The following is a 17,105-nucleotide window of genomic DNA, read 5'->3' as shown; positions in this document are numbered from 1 at the left end:
GAAAGGCAACTCTGAAATGCCCCTGCCCCAAAAGACATCAGATCTGCAGCAAGGGAAACTGGGAAAGAGAACGGGGATTAGATATTGGGGGTGAAGGGGTCCGTTTTTGGAGTGATTTTTAAAATGCAAATAAGTATAAGCATTTAATCTATAGCTAAGCTAATTTACTGGGAGTTCCCACTTTAGGAACTATGAGGGCTTGCAAGGATTTAATGCAGACAAACATTTTTAAAAGGAGGGAGCGGTGAAGGGATTTGCCCGCTGAGTTTGGAAAGCAGTAGGGAGCAGCTGCTTGTCTTTAGCAAAGAACAACCTTTTATAAACCAAGTCCAGGTGTGTTTCCCGCAAGCACTGGGAGGCTATCTGACTAGCAAAGCAGCTACTCTGGAGAAAGGGAGGAAAGCTCAGGCTACAGTTTAAAAAGCAAACTGATGTTGTGCACGCCCTCTGCCCTGCCCCGGCAGCAGGTCTCTCTCTCTCTGTCCCACGCTTGCTCTCCCAATGGCCCCCGCCCGCCCTCTTTCATAGATGATCTTTGCCGATTATAATACATTTGAGCCTTTGGGGGAGAGGGAGGAGGAAAATGCTATCCAGGACTGGGACAGAAGGGAGCTGCAAGGCAAAGCAGCAGGGTAGGGCACGTGGCGCGACACACTGACTGAGACATCATGATTCGAGCAGTTTACTACTTGCTGGAGAGTCAGTCAGTGTGTAATGCAGCTGGGACGAATGGCACTTGGGCGGCGGCAGCAGCACAGCAGCACTCAAAGAACAGGCAGCCAGCACGCCAATTAGAGGTGGTGAGCAGCTACAAGGGACTGAGTCAGGCAGGCAGAATGCAGACCGGCCGAGGCACTCAGAGCAGCCTGCAGCAGTGCAGTGGGAAGGTTCAGGTTGGAAGGAGAGGAGCAGCGTCGTGAGCGGGGGAAGAAGGAAGCGGAAGTGCCGCTTGCCCAGGGGGCCTTGTCCACCCTCTGCATGGGGCATGCCAGCGAATAGGTGCCCCCGCCCGCTGCAGCCATAAACCTCTGCGCCTGCGTGAGTGGGGGGTGGGGTGGCTGGGCACAGGTGCTGCCCGAAGTTTTTTCTGAGGTGTGAATTCTCATTCTATCATAGCAAATGAGATTTTTTTCAATTAAACAACTCTCATGACCCCACTTTCACTTTTTCACACTTTCCTTTACTATGAATAATATGAGGAAGTAATCAATTTAGCACACTTCACCTTATGAAGACAAACCTCATACAAATAAATTCACCATAATTCACCCCTCTGCCCAATCACTCTTAAATTGGGGATGGGTGGTAGCCTCCAGCCATCAGGCACTATCTACCAGCCCACCCCACTCCTTTGGGGCAGATCCACTTTCTGCCCCCAATCTGCCCCAAAGACACCCAAACTTCAACAAAATTCTCAAAAAATCAGCCCTCTGCCCAATCCCCCTGAAATTGGTGTGGTAGCCTCCACCCATGAGGCACTACCACCCCACCCCACTATTTTGGGGCAGATCCACTTTCTGCCCCCAAACTGCCCCAAAGTCACCAAAACTTCAAAAATTCTCAAAAAATCAGCCCTTTGTCAAAACCCCCTGAAATTGGGGTGGTAGCCTGCACCCATGAGGCACTACCACCCCACCCCACTATTCTGCCCCAGCCCCCACTTTCTGCCCCAATCTGCCCCAATCTGCCCCAAAGACATGAAATTTTCAGAAATTTACCAAAAATCAGCCCTTTGCCCAATCCCCCTGAAATTGGGGTGGTAGCCTGCACCCATTAGACACTACCACCCCACCCCACTCCTTTTGCCCAAATCCCATGCTATGCCCCCGAACTGCCCCAAAGTCACTAAAATTTTAAAAATCGCCAAAAATCAACCATGAACCGAATCACCCGAATTTTTTGTGCCCGAAATTCGGGTGATTCGGCTCGTGCCCGAAAAAATTCGGGGGGCATCGGGGGTGATTCGGTTCGGCCCCGAATCACCCAAAATTGTTCTTTTCGGGCACAGATTGTTCTGTGCCCGAAATTTTTTGCACATCCCTACACTCCAGTCCACAAGTCATCACAGCAGCCCCTGTTTTTGGCCCTCTGAATCTACCTGCCCCCTGAGACAACCCAATCCACTCCACCACCACCCCCTTTTTACATTCTAAAAAGAAGCCCCAAAACCATGGCTGGGAGGGCTGGTAGAGCAGCAGAAAGAGGCAGGTTGCAAGGAAGGGGGAGGCTTTTCTTCCCTGCTGGTCGTGGCAGGGGGCGGCCAGAGGGGCTTACTCCCCGAGTCACCCCCGGCCCTGCTTCGGCGTGCAGGCTAGACTTCTCGAGTCAACCTGGCCCTATGCCAGAGCCTGCAGCAGGGCAGAATTTAGGGGGGAGGGCCTCCCAATTTGCCAGGGAAGAAGATCTTCCTGTGGCTGCTGAGGAGGTGGTGCTGGTGGAGGAGGCTGGCAGTCCAGCCAGATCCACCTTGCCGCCCTCCCCACCGGTCCCTGTTGGGGGGTGGGGGGCCCAGGGTTGCATCTGAGGAGGCTCAGGAGGAGGGAAGCCCACTTGTCCCTGGGCCTTCCCAGGCCAGCTCTGAGGTCAGTGGTGGTGGTGGCATGCCCGAGAAGGAACCAGCAAAGCTGCCACCTCCCAAGCGACCTCGTGTCGCAGGAGAGTCCAGCAGTGTGGACTGAGATCACTTTGAGCTTCGCCCTGGTGATCCCACCCATGCTGAGTGCACCGACTGCAAGGCGCTGGTCAGCAGAGGCAAGGACCCTAAGCACTTCACTACCTTGGGTCTGTTGTTGCACCTGCGCCAGCGGCACCCAGGTGGGGAGACCTCTGCTGGCAGTGGCAGTAGGCACAGTGCCTCGACTAACAGTAGTGGCAGCAAGCGGCCAGTGGCTCCTGCTCCTAGGCAGGAAAAACTGACCGATCGTCATCAGTGGATGCAATCTCTGGGAAAGCGGTCTAATCACCCAAAAGCACATCTCGTGGCTCGGGCCATTGCTGAGATGAACGCTTTGGATAACCAGCCGATTTCCATTGTTGAGAATGTCGGCTTCCACCGTCTGCTCCAGCTACTTTCCCCAGATTACAAGATCCCTTCAAGGAGCACCTTCAGCAGGAGGGTGGTCCCCTCCTTGTACCATGCGTGCAGGGAGGCTGTGTTGGCCCGGTTGCGTGCAGCTGGGCCCAGCACCAGTGTGCATTTCACTGCGGATATCTGGACTAGCCGCAGCGGGCTGCACACTGCCTTCATGTCCCTGACAGCCCACTGGTGGGGGCATGGGGGTGAGGGGACATCTGGCTCTGCTGGCACTGTATCCAGCTCCTCCCATGCATGCACGCCTTCTTGGGCAGTGTTGCATGTGGAGGCGATGGATACAGACCACAGGTTGGGTGAGTTGGCCGCCATCATGGACCGCCAGGTGGGGGGTTGGCTGACTGTGGAGTCAAGCCTCTGACGAGGCTTCATGGTGACAGACAATGCAGCTAACATCAGCAAGGCAGCTAGGCAGGTTTACGGTGTGAACATGGCATGCGTTGCGCACACCTTGAACCTGGTGGTGCAGGATGCGCTTGGGCTCAAGGAGGCGGCGAAGTCCAAGCTGTGTGCGAAGGGTGTTAGTTAAGCTAAGGATCCTGCGGCTCCCGTGGCCGCTCTTGTGGAGCAGTGCCGCAAGATAGCAGGTGGAGCATGTGGAGTACAAAGTTAACAATCAATGGTGAGACATTTGGACAGGTTAGCATTAGAAGAGACATATTCCAAGGGGACTCACTATCCCCTCTGTTGTTTGTAATTGCCATGACTCCACTTTCACAAATACTAAACAAAACAGGCCTCAGATACCAAACATCTAAAACATCAAGTCAAATCAACCATCTGCTCTACATGGATGATCTGAAGTTGTATGGAAAGTCCCAGTCAGAAATCGAATCACTGTTAAACACTCTCCGTATATTCAGTAGCGATATAGCAATGGAGTTTGGACTAGACAAGTGTGCTGCATTAATAATGAACAGAGGGAAAATAAGAAAAACAGAAGGAATAGAGCTGCCCAATGGAAGCAAGATCAAGAACCTGGAAGACAAAGAACATTACAAATACTTGGGCATTCTCCAGGCTGATAACATTGCACACACTGAAGTTAAAAGAAAAATTGGAAGTGAATACATCAGGAGAGTTAGAAAAATCCTCAAGTCCAAACTCAATGGCGGGAACACCATACAAGCCATAAACACCTGGGCTATACCTATTATCAGATACACTGCAGGAATAATAGACTGGACCCAGGCAGAGCTAGAGACGCTAGATCATAAGACCAGGAAAATAATGACCATCAATCATGCTCTGCACCCCCACAGTGATGTAGATAGGCTATACCTCCCTCACAGCTCAGGTGGAAGAGGAATGCTGCAAGTCCATCAAACGGTAGAGGAGGAGAAAAGAGGCCTTGAAGAAAATATCAAGGACAGTTAAGAAGATGCACTTCAAATGGTCAATAACGCAAAACTATTCAACACCAATGAGAGAAAGCAGGCCTACAAGAAAGAACAAGTCAAGAACCGAGAAGAAAAATGGGAAAAGAAGCCACTGTATGGTCAATATTTGCACAATATAAGTGGAAAATCAGACATCACCAAGACCTGGCAATGGCTTCAGAATGGCAACTTGAAGAAAGAAACAGAGGGTTAAATACTGGCTGCACAAGAACAGGCACTAAGAACAAATGCAATAAGAGCAAAAGTCAAAAAATCCACAACAAACAACAAGTGCCGCCTTTGGAAAAAAGCAGATGAAACAGTGGACCACCTAATCAGCTGTTGTCAAAAGATCGCACAGACTTACTACAAACAAAGACATGACAAGGTAGCAGGGATGATACACTGGAACATCTGCAAAAAATACAAGCTACCTGTAGCCAAAAATTGGTGGGACCATAAAATTGAAAAAGTTGAAGAAAATGAAGATGTAAAAATATTATGGGACTTCCGACTACAAACAGACAAACATCTGCCACACAATACACCAGACATAACTGTAGTCGAGAAGAAAGAAAAACAAGTTAAAATAATCGACATAGCAATACCAGGGGATAGCAGAATAGAAGAAAAAGAAATAGAAAAAATCACCAAATACAAAGATCTACAAATTGAAATTGAAAGGCTGTGGCAGAAAAAGACCAAACTAATCCCAGTGGTAGTTGGCGCCCTGGGTGCAGTTCCCAAAGACCTTGAAGAGCACCTCAACACCATAGGGGCCACAGAAATCACCATCAGCCAGTTACAAAAAGCAACTTTACTGGGAACAGCCTATATTCTGCGATGATATCTATAACAACAGCAACAACATTGACCATAAAATTCAGCCATCCCAGGGAAGGACTCGATGTCTGGATAAAACAAACCAGTCAATAACACCTGTTTGACTGTGTAAATAAATAATAATAATAGAACTTGAAGTAACCCAGTGGCAGTAGATTCAGGACAGACTGCTTTGCACAATGCATCTTTACGTTGCGCGATTCCTTCGAGATGTCGGGAGTGCCACTGACTTCACTTAAGAATTACGCCAATTAATGGAAGATAGGTCTGTCGATAGACAGGTGAACTCTGGGAACCCCCGTGAATGAATGCAGGTATCCCTCTGAGGGCTGGATGCTGAGGAAAAACAGAATAAATAACAGGGAGAGGGGGCGATGACTTGCCCCAGCTTGTGCCCCATTTTATCCTCCAATGCAAGTCTCTGGAAAAAAGATACTTTCCTCCTGCTCAGTTGCCTATGTGCTGTGAGCTTTGGAGTTGCTTCTTGTGAATGAGTGAGTTTTTTCAGAGAATTGGAATGGAAAGTGACAGACTGTACTTGCTGCTTATATGTCTGACGTACAACTGTGCTAGTGGTTGGTTGGTGGGTTGGGTATTTTTCTACCTCCCCTTTATGATACTATTTGGAAAGAAAGTCACTTCTGCTGTATTAGATTGACCCGCCTGGATCTTGTGTTCTTTCTTTCTTTCTTTCTTTCTTTCTTTCTTTCTTTCATGACGCCTAGAACTACTGATGGATGGGCTAAAAGCCCAAATTCCAAAACAGCCATCCCAATTCCTAGAGGAAAGGAACATAGGAAACTGCCATATACTGAGTCAGACCATTGGTCCATCTAGCTCAGTATTGTCTACACAGACTGACAGCGGCTTCTCCAAGGTTGCAGGCAGGAATCTCTCTCAGCTCTATCTTGGAGAAGCCAGGGAGGGAACTTGAAACCTTCTGCTTTCCCAGAGCGGCCCCATCCCCTGAGGGGAATATCTTAACAGTGCTCACACATCAAGTCTCCCATTCATATGCAACCAGGACAGACCATGCTTAGCTGTGAGGACAAGTCATGCTTGCTACCACAAGACCAGCTGTCCTTGTAGACCAGGTTTATGTGTCTGATGTACAACTTTGCTAGTGGTTGGTTGGTGGGTTGGGTATTTTTCTATCTCCCCTTAATGATACTAGTTGGAAAGAAAGTCACTTCTGCTGTATTAGATTGACTGGCCTGGATCATGTGACATTCTTTCTTTCATGACAGGCTAGAACTACTGATGGATGGGCTAACAGTCCAAATTCCAAAACAGCCATCCCAGTTCCTAGAGGAAAGGACTCTCTCTCCCTCTCGTTTTATTGAATGTAAGTACAAATAGCTGGCTCTTTCTTTCAGGTTTGAGGTCATTCAGTAATAAGTCTTCCCAAATGCAAACTATTTTGAGGGTTACAATTTTATGTTTGTTCCCCCCCCACCCCGTGTTATAGTCGTGTTGCTTGTCAAAGTGAAAGTGGCTCTCATATGGAAACCCTGACACCTTTTGTGCATGCATATGAACAGGATCACTGGTTCGTGTTCCCATATGGAATTGCACACAAACATTGAATGCAGGTCTAAACCACCCAGGATCCACCAAGCCAAGTGTCGTCATATACGTTGGCCCACCTGGCCTAAATGAACCTCCTGTTTTGGCTGCTGTCTTTGACTCAGCAGATCCCCATTTCTGTCATCCTGATTCCATGCCTTTGGTCTTGTGTTCCAGACAGCAATCATGTGCAGGCTCTGCAAAGCTTTTGCTCAAATTCCAAGCGCAGTGATCTCACCCTACAGAAGCTCCTGTAGGTGCCTCTTGGCCAAGTTAGCCTCTTGGCCAAGTTAGCAGGGCTAGCTATATTACTTGGTATGTGAAGAAGGTACAAGATACAGAAACACAATATTGATGCAAAACAAAGAATTCATGGGACTGCAAAATCATTTTTTACTCTGAACATTTTGCCTTTCCATTCTCAAAATGATGTGGTCGCTATGAGGCGACACCGACTTGATGGCACTTAATCCATCAATCAAATGCGTGCCACAAAGAAGCAGTTCTTTTCTGCCTGCATTGCTTCTGCAAGTTCACATTCAGCAGAGTTGTCTCGAGTTGTGAAAAGGCTAGTGCATGGCCCTCCCCCCTTGAATGAGTATTGGGATCCATCAGCTACCCGTTGTGACATTTCAAATGAGATTTTTGCAGATGAAAACTCTCTTCATCGAACTGAACTAGACTCTACAGGTACTGCAGAGCCTACTGTGGAGGTGTCCAGCAGCTCCTCTTGCACAGTGAAATTGGATCATTTTCCATTTGTGAGTGCAGAGGATGTGGGCAACCTGCTTAGGAAACTTCACTTGACTACCTGTTTTCTTGATCCTTGCCCAACATGACTTATACAATCTAGCAAGGAGGTTATTGGAGAGGGTCTTGGAAGCATCATTAATACTTCTCTGAGGAGGGGCAGGATGCCTCCTTGCCTCAGGAAGGCGATGATTAGACCACTGTTGAAGGAACCTGCATTGGATCCCATTCTAGGCATTTCTCCAACCTCCCATGGTAGGGCAAGGAGATTGAGAGGGTAGTGGCATCTCGGCTCCAGGCAGTCTTGGAAGAAGCAGATGATCTGGGCCCATTTCAGAATGGCTTTCGGGTGGGCTATGGGGTTTAGAAGGACTTGGATGGCCTCTTGGGTGATCTCCAATTGGGAATCGACAGGGGGAGTATGACCCTGTGGATCCTTTTGGATCTCTCTCAGATCCTTTTGATATCAGTGAATCATGGCACCTCCTGGAGTGCCTGAAGGGGTAGGGAGTGAGAGGCACCGCTTTGCAGTGGCTCCACTCCTTCCTCTCATGTAGGTCCCAGATGCTGTTGCTTGGAGATTGTTGCTCTTCCAAATGAGAGCTATTGTATGGGGTTGCACAGGGCTCCATTCTATCTCCAATGCTTTTTAATATCTACATGGAACGGTGGGGGGAGATCGTCAGGGATTTGGTGCAGGGTGTTACCCATATGCTGACACCCAAACCTCTTTCTCCATGTCAACTTCATTAGGAAATGGCTTAACTTCCCGAAAGACTTACCTGGAGTCTGTGATGAGCCGGATGAGGGAGAACAAACTGAGGCTGAATCCAAGGAAGACAGAGGTATTCATGGTGGGAAGTTGGGACTTAGGAAGTGGCTCAGATCTGCCTGTTTTGGATGTGGTTACACTCTCCCAGAAAGAGCCCGTATGTAGTCCGGGAGTACTTCTGGACCCAAGCCTCTTCCTGGTCTCTCAGGTTGAGGCAGTGGCCAGGAGGCCTTTCTGTCAGCTTAGGCTGATACGCCAGCTACATCCATTCCTGGAGATAGACCACCTGGAAACAGTGGTGCATATGCAAGTAAGATCCAGACTGCACTAGTGCAATGCACTGTACATTGGGCAGTTTTTGTCTGTAGTATGCAGAATGTATAAAGAATGCAGCAGCCAGACTGGTCTCTGGGGCTTGGGCCCAAAATATTAAAGGAAATGCCACCTTCTTCATGAACCCTGCTGCTGCCTATTCAGATCATCTGGGGAAGTTCGGTGGCAGTTGCCACTGGCTCAGCTGTTGCTGACCTGAAACCGAGCCTTTTCTAGGGTTCCCCAGGACTTTGGAATGTGCATCCTAACTAAATAAAGTTGTTCTATATTTCTTTTTATTCTCAGCATCTTTCACCAACTACAAATGAAAAGATTCCTAAGTTAATGCAAACACTACACTGTGCTGCCAATAGAGTGCAGCCCGTCAAGCTCGTCACTCCCACCCCAATATCTCAACTGCCTAAAATCACAAAAAATCTTAGTCATCAGCTCTGATTCCAAAAAAGGTGATTTTGGTATTTGCAGACCCTAAGCCTGCACAGTGACAAAGCGGGGAACATGATGCTCCCAACATAGACTCGAGAGACCGCTCCATTCCCAACAAGAGAGACACCAGAGAAGTCACACCAAGATCACCCTCCAATCCTGAACGTGACTCCAACCCAGCTCAAATGGAGGATTATACCATCAACCCTAGCTGGTCTTCTCAACACCGACTGAAAAGCATGCCCTGCACGATACCAACTATATAGAAGAGACCCTACGTGATACCAACGCTCTCCGGGTCACAGGGAATCCCCTCACCATCTGTACTCTCCTAAATGCTATTCCATAGGATCCGGTGTATTGCTACTGAGAACTTCGACACTGAGACTACGTTCCATCTGATCATGCCTGATCGTTCCACTTACATCTTCGATGACAGATCTGTCACTGATGATAGAGAACGCTATCTCCACCCTTGCTCTTGGGCTCCACATCGAAACCAATATCCGGGGAGATTGCACCATCCAGACTCTCGGTCCTGATCATACTCTCCTCAGCACTGCAGGTCTTGGTCTCAGTCAAGAGATAAGAGAAGTCAACCACCTAAGCAGCTGGACTTTGACCTCCTACCACCGGATTCCTCGACTGAAGAATCCGCCTCAGAGGAAGATGCAGAAACAGCCCTGGACATCGCATGGGGTTCCACACCTTCAGATCTAATTGAAGATCCAAAGCCTCTGCCTCCCTCGGAGTACCTGAAGCTCTTCACTGACCAAGTGGCCTATATGGCTTCCTCTTTACATATCCAGGTTAACGAACCTCCTAAATCTCCTCCCTGATCCCATTTTTGGGCCAACTGATGCTGGAACTTTGCACTCTTTCTTCCTACCACTGAACTCTGCTTGAATGGACATTGTCAACGCTTGCTGGGCATTTTTACCACCTACCTCTCAGAAGCTGGAAGGTTTTTTTACAAGGTTCAAGCCAGGGACAATCAGTTCCTTCTGTGCCATCCTACTCCTCACTCCATTATAATGGACTCTGCTCAGTCCTGTTCAAAGAACAGAATCCATTCAGCAGCATCTGACACAGAAGGCAGAAAAGCAGATGCCCTTGGGCCTGTCCCCTTTCCAAACAGCTCCTCCATATACGTCTCGCCATGCCACTGACTGTTCATTCAATGTTTGCTGCAGCAACTCCTCGCTGGCACACATGGATGTGTTCACCTACATTGGCACCTGGAACAAGAGGAAGAAGAAGAGAGAATTTGACCTTTTGATGGCCAGGCCCTTGTTGGAAAGGAGACAAAATGGAAAGGAGACAAAAACTGAAAAATATGGCAAGACCTATGACCTCCCAACAACCTGCCTACAATTCCTCAAGGGGCAACAAATCCTCTTCTTCTTCTGCTGCTGCTATATCATTTTGTCCTTCCAGCTACTCTCAATCAACTAACCGTTCCTTTCGTCCTTCTAGGACCTCCCTATTTCAGAAAAGACAGGTCTCCTTCGTAAAATCACAACCTTCCAAATCTCAACCACCAGTGCATAGCAAGTGCTCGGGACTCAAGCAGCTGCAAATATTATTCTTTGAAGCACTCCACACACAAATCGGGCTTTGTCTCCCAAATTCTAGCTTATCTCGATGTATTTCTGGGTTTTTTAAATGCTGCTTTTAATGAGATTTTCTGAAAACACCAGAGCAAATAGGGAGAGGCATTGACGTAGAATCATTCACATGAGAAGAGGGATATAATCTTTTAGGAATGCAGATAGAGGCTTTAGAAATCTCTCTCCCCACCCCGCCATTGGCTAGAAGGAAAATACGGAGGCACGCGATGTGAACTTGCACCAAAAGAAAACCTGAGAGCAGAGGGGAGGGGCTGCTTCCCTCCTTGTCGCGAGTGTGATTCGAAGTGTCTTCACTCAACATTGACCCTGAAGCATGAAGCCAGGTGCGAATAACTCCCTGGCCTTCCAGGGTTTTCTAACGGCTTTACATGTTTTCGTTGTTCATGGTTTTAGACTGTTTTTGAAATTGTTTTGTAAGGATTGTTTTTAAAAGTGCCTAGGTAATGAGAGCAGCAGTAGCCACCTTGCTGCCCCTCGGGCATCCCAATAATCTGCCCATTGAGGGAACTGCCTGACCTTGCCTCATGGAAGGACCGCCCTTACCTGTCATCACTGCTCCATTAGGGGTGTGGAGAGCTCACTTTACATAGGCCTCTGGATTAAAGGCAGCAAAGTTAGTTGTCCTGTGTGTCCATCAGGTTAACATGTTCCTTTTGTGATATAGTCTGGGATCCTGTGTAACTTTGTGGCAAAGTCTGTGTGAGATGTCTATGGGTGGTTTTGTTTGATTTGAAAACCAATCCAGATCCCATACTTCACAATAGCCTGCTGCAATGTGTTCATTTTTGGAAAGGCTGACATCCTGACCCCCAGTTCATTCTTGTGCTGAAGAGTGTGTGTGTGCTTCCTTCCTTCCTTTCCTGCTTGCACATGTCCTGGGCTTCACTGAGTCCATGAGTCACTCTTAGGGGGCAGAAGTCAGGGACTGGATTGTGTCCAAGTGCCTTGTTTTAAACTATTAAGCCAAGCTCACTGCCATTGCTTGGAATGCATTGCAATAGGAAGCTTGAGATTCCCACTTTAGCCTTCTGGAGGGGATGTCTGGCCAGTTTCCCAACTTAGCACCAAATGAAGGATGCCCAGAAGCCACATGTGTGGTCACACATGGGTGGTGAAGGGGAGCAGGAGAACATTCGCCATCCATGGGTGCTCTTTCTGGGCCTTTCTGACTGAACGCCATCAGGTATAGAGATAGAATGCAAGTACATATCATAGGAACACAGGAATATAGGAAGCTGCCATATACTGAGTCAGACCATTGGTCTATCTAGCTCAGTATTGTCTACACAGACTGGCAGCAGCTTCTCAAAATCTGCAGAGAGGAATCTCTCTCAGCCCTGTCTCGGAGATGCTGCCAGGGAGGGAACTTGGAAGCTAGAAGCTCTTTCCAGAGCAGCTCCATCCCCTAAGGGAAATATCTTACAGTGATCACACATGTGGTCTCCCATTCATAGGCAACTGTGGCAGACCCTGCTTAGCTAAGGGGAAAAGTCATGCTTGCTAACACATGTGGTCTCCCATTCAAATGCAACCAGGTTGGACCCTGCTTAGCTAGGGGGCCAGGTCATGCTTGCCACCACAATACCAGCTCTCTTTGCTAGACCAGCTCTCCTCTCTATGCAAGAACATCATCCTCTATGCAAGAACATAGCCTGGGACTCTAGTCCGATCTAGAATGGGACCCATCCATATGTGCTTCTATCCATTCTGAAAATAAAGCCAGCCGCTCCAGAACAAATGGAGGCAGGCCCATATTAGAACTGCTTTGAATCAGAGCTTCATATGGTCATAGAATCTGCACTCGAGGCTCTGAGGAAGAGATCTGGTCTTGTGGAAGGGAGCATGGATTGTTCTTTTTGCTATGCAGGGTCCATGCTGGTTTGCTTTTAGATGGGTGACTACATCCAAGAGCCAGCATGGTGCAGTAGTTAGAGTGCTGGACTAGGACCGGGGAGATCCGAGTTCAAATCCCCATTCAGCCATAAGACCTGCTGGGTGACTCTGGGCCAGTCACTTCTCTCTCAGCCTAACCTACTTCACAGGGTTGTTGTGAGGAGAAACTCAAGTATGTAGTACACCGCTCTGGGCTCCTTGGAGGAAGAGCGGAATATAAAATGTAAAAATAAATAAAATACATGGGAGCACTCTCTGCTGTAAGATATTCTCCTTCAGGCCGGAGTGGGTAACCTTGGCTGTCCAGGTGTTGAGGAACTACAACTCCCATCATCCCCAGCTAAAATAAATTGTGATTGGAGTTCCTGGTATGGTTTCTGAAAACGCCCTTTCTTTATGTCCCTGGGGACATTTTTCATTGTGATTTCTGCTACCACGGCCTGATTTTGATCCAGGGCAAAGTAAGCAGCTTCTTCCAAAATCTGGCATCATCTCCTTTACACACATTTCTCCTATGATCATTGGACTGACTTGAGCAACTCAGATTCTCAGGGGAGACACGAGCTGGAAAGCAAGCCAATGACCGTAAGGCAAATTTGCATGGGGGGTGTCACTCTGTGGCTCCAGAGGATTGAAGAGCCGACATGGAAGGTCCCACCCTGTTATCTGTTGGGTTCAGAAAGCTCGCTCTTCAAGAGAGAGCTTACCATGGCCCAGGCTCTGTGCTTTGTCGCCAGACCCCGGCCCCCAAGAAGACACGGACAACAAATGTAGTGGGTAAAAGGGGTCACAGCTTTATTGATAAACTATAATTGGATTAGCGGACTGGATAGGGTTAAGCCCACCTCCCCAAGACAGTGTGGGGCCTAGCAATGACCTGGTTTGGACTACCGTGTCCTTCCCCGTGCCTTGCTTGGGCGACACACCCTGGCTCAGGAAGTCAGCAGGTGGAAAACCTTCTCCCTTACCTTCATGGCCAACCCCCAAGGGGGCCCGGATCCTTCCAGGTCTTCGCACACCCCGGACCACACAGCCCATGGGTATGTGAAGTGCCTGAAGCAGGTTTCATGGCGAATCTTCCTCCCCGGGCTGCACAAACCACAAGGGAACGATTGACCAATCACCCGTTTTGACTGTCCAAGGGTACTCACTGATGTTCCATCCCATCTACTTGCCACCCATCCCGCACTGTCTCTGCCAAGCCGTGACCTAACTAGCTAACCATTGATACTAGTGTAGCAGGACAGAGTAGGCGGGAGAAAACACCCAACATGGCCAATGCGTTGGGAGCCAAAGATTCCTACTTGGCCCCCAAGGAATGCAACCAGCCTCTAGACTCGCTCTACTCCTAGGGGAAGGAGGGTGGAGGAATCGTGCTCCAAACTGATCCTTCGGGGTGGGGAGCTGCCGGAACAGCAACCTTAGCCCCGCCCACCAGACGCTGAGGCCCAATCTGGAGCCTCTTGGGGCCCGTGCTAGGGAGGTGGGACAAATCACCCTTCCCCCAGCACGAGGCCAGGGGAAGGGGCATTCTTGCCCTTCTCAGTTATTACTCAGGTAAGGGAGTAGAGGACTCTCTTAACATTGGCTTCCAGGCCAATCTATTTCTATTGTCTATTTATGCTTCAATCAAGGTCCAAAATATATCTTTCTCTACCCAAGAACATAGTCTGGAACTCTGGGATGGTTTAGAGACAGGCCCCGTTCATATCCGTTTTCATCCATCAAGAAGAAAATGCACCCTCTGTAACAAACAAAATTAATCAGTGGAAGAGTGTGGTATATCCTCCCAATGGCCATTTATTGCCTTTCATTTTTCATTCTTTTTTGAGATTAGCTAACATTTATTACAGTCCACGACCAGAAAACAAAAACAGAAACAAAAAGAAAAAATATATACAATTACAGGAAATGAATGCAACTTATGGCAACTTACATTGCATCAATTTATGGATTTACATTTACATTAAATCATGGATCAAGCTTGGTCCCATGCCATTGAGGTCAACCTTGACCTCATGTCATTGGCTGAGCTCAGGTATCACCTCCTCCAGTGGAAGAGTTCCATTTCGACCACAGCCAATGAGCGTGAGCAGATTTGCATGGTGGACCATTCTTCAGTTCCTGGGGGATGTAAGAAAGAAGGAAGATTCCAGACAGATCTACACTCTTGCCTCACCTTTCACCACCATGTCCTGGTCCCTGTTTCTTCTCATGTTTCTCAGTTATGCCTCAGGTAAGGGTGTGGAGGATGCAGTTTGCATAACCTGAAGCACAGACCGCAGAGCAATTGATGCTCTGTATTTAAGGGAGAAACCTAGCGATGATGTGCTATCTGAGAGCAGGGAGAAGGTACTAAGGCCATGATTGCTGTTTTGTGTTTCTTGTAAAAGTGTCAGGACACAGCCAACGGTGAATCAGCTGGCCACTCAGTCCGTGTCCCTGGGCCAAACCGTTAAACTATCCTGCACAAGACACAGTGGTAATAACTGGGGTGACTACTTCTACTGGCATCAACAGAAGCCTGGACAGGCCCCTCGCCTTCTGATTTACGACACCAGGAAGAAGGGAGAAGGGGCCTCAGATCAGTTCACTGAGTCTGCATCGGGGAATACCGGCTATTTAACCATCACAAACATCCAGGCTGCAGATGAGGCCAATTATTACTGTGGGGCCAGGGAGTGGAGTACTGCTGTGTATCACAGTGGCACAGGCGAATGAGGAACTGAGACAAAAACCTTCATTCCTCCTTCTCAAAGTGAGGGCTCCCTAACCTGAATGTGTTCTGTGCCTGCAACTGTCTCCTTTAGAGGGGTTCTGCTTTGCCTTGTGCCACTCAGGGCCAAAGTACACATATGGTTAAATGCAGAAACTCTAGTCACATATCGGGGTCATTCACACAACCCCAAACTGTGTTCTACTTGGGTTTGGGAGCTATCTGTGCTCCCAATTTTTGGTTGTGGAGAAGCGATTGTGTGGAAGCAAGGTAGGAGGAAAAGCTACCCAGGTTTTCCTCCAACCTTGCTTCCACACAACTGAAAATTGGGAGTACACACAGCACCCAAATCCGGGTAGAACCCAGGTAGAAGGAGGTTGTTATTTGAACAATCAATCAATCAATCAATCAATCAATGTATGTAATTTAAAAAAAAAAATTGCAGTTGCCTGGCTCTCTCAATTGCAAAGGAAATTAACATTTATGTAATGATTGTAAGGAGTCCATACATGTGGAGGAAAATCAAAGTCCTTGGTGGTTACATTCTCAAAATGTGTTTAAATAGGACTTGTATGGCTATTTATTTATTCATGACATCTATGAATCATCTCTGAAGATTTAAAAAACTCCAAAAGGTGTTTAGCATACACAGCAAATTGTGTGTTCTGTTTCTTTATTTGAATCCTACATTTCTATATAGCTTAGATTTGAAAAATATTTCATCTCTTCACCTACATTACCTTGGAGAAGCTGCTAACAGTCTGTATAGAAAGGAGTGAGCTAGATGGACCAGTGGTCTGATTTAATATAAGGCAGCTTCCTATGTTCCTAGAGGAAGATGTATTTTCAGAGAGGTTATGAAGCTCCAAGCCACCTAATGGCACAGTGGGGAAGTAACTTGCCTAGGGAGCCAGAGGTTGCCGGTTCGAATCCCCACTGGTATGTTCCCTAGACTATGGAAACCACCTCTATTGGGCAGCAGCAATATAGGAAGGTGCTGAAAGGCATCATCTTACACAGTGTGGGAGATGGCAATGGCAAACCCTTCCTGTATTCTACCAAAGAAAATCACACAGGGCTCTATGGTGGCCAGGGGTCGCCACCAACTTGACAGCACAACTTTAGTTTACTTTATGAAGCTCCAGCAGAGCTAATGATCACAGAACAAATTTGCATCAAGGGGCTTTTCTTCAGCGATGGAGGATTTAAGGAAGGAAGGGGGAGATCCCGCATGATTCTCTGTTGACTTCAGGCAGTTAAACTGCTCTAGAGAGCTCACCATGGCCTGGACTCTGTTATTCTTTATGCTTCTCCATTACTGCTCAGGTAAGGGAATGCAGGGCCCGCATCACATTGCTCTCTGACCACAAAGCAATTTATCTTCAGTATACATCGGGAAAATGATTATGTGATATATGAAGGCAGCATTAATGTACGGATATCTTGACTGTTGGTTGGTCTTTTTTGTAAAGGTGTCCATTCCCAGGCAAGTGTGACTCAGCCTGCCTCCCAGTCTGCGTCCCTGGGCCAAACAGCAAAACTCACCTGTAGGAAAAGCAGTGGTGGTCGCTGAGGCAGCTTTTACTGGTATCAACAGAGATCTGGACAGGCCCCTCGCTTTGTGCACTGTAGTGGTTGCAGCAGAGGAGAAGGGATCCCAGCTCGGTTCACTGGTTCTGCCTCTGGAGACAACGGCTATTTAACC

The 17,105-nt window shown here is 48.0% G+C and overlaps 1 long non-coding RNA gene across 1 annotated transcript; it reads left to right on the top strand.

The window, feature by feature from the left end:
* Positions 1-6,275: 6,275 nt before the first annotated feature.
* LOC128345384 (uncharacterized) lies at positions 6,276-9,936 on the top strand. The gene is made up of 3 exons (XR_008316418.1): positions 6,276-6,658; positions 8,383-8,474; positions 9,020-9,936. It is a non-coding gene; the product is annotated as an uncharacterized LOC128345384 (long non-coding RNA).
* The last annotated feature ends 7,169 nt before the right edge of the window (positions 9,937-17,105 follow it).

The sequence above is a fragment of the Hemicordylus capensis genome, chromosome 2, assembly GCF_027244095.1.
Source record: "Hemicordylus capensis ecotype Gifberg chromosome 2, rHemCap1.1.pri, whole genome shotgun sequence".
Taxonomy (NCBI): domain Eukaryota; kingdom Metazoa; phylum Chordata; class Lepidosauria; order Squamata; family Cordylidae; genus Hemicordylus; species Hemicordylus capensis.
Note: the sequence above shows the minus strand (reverse complement) of the source record. Positions and strands in the feature narration are given on the sequence as shown.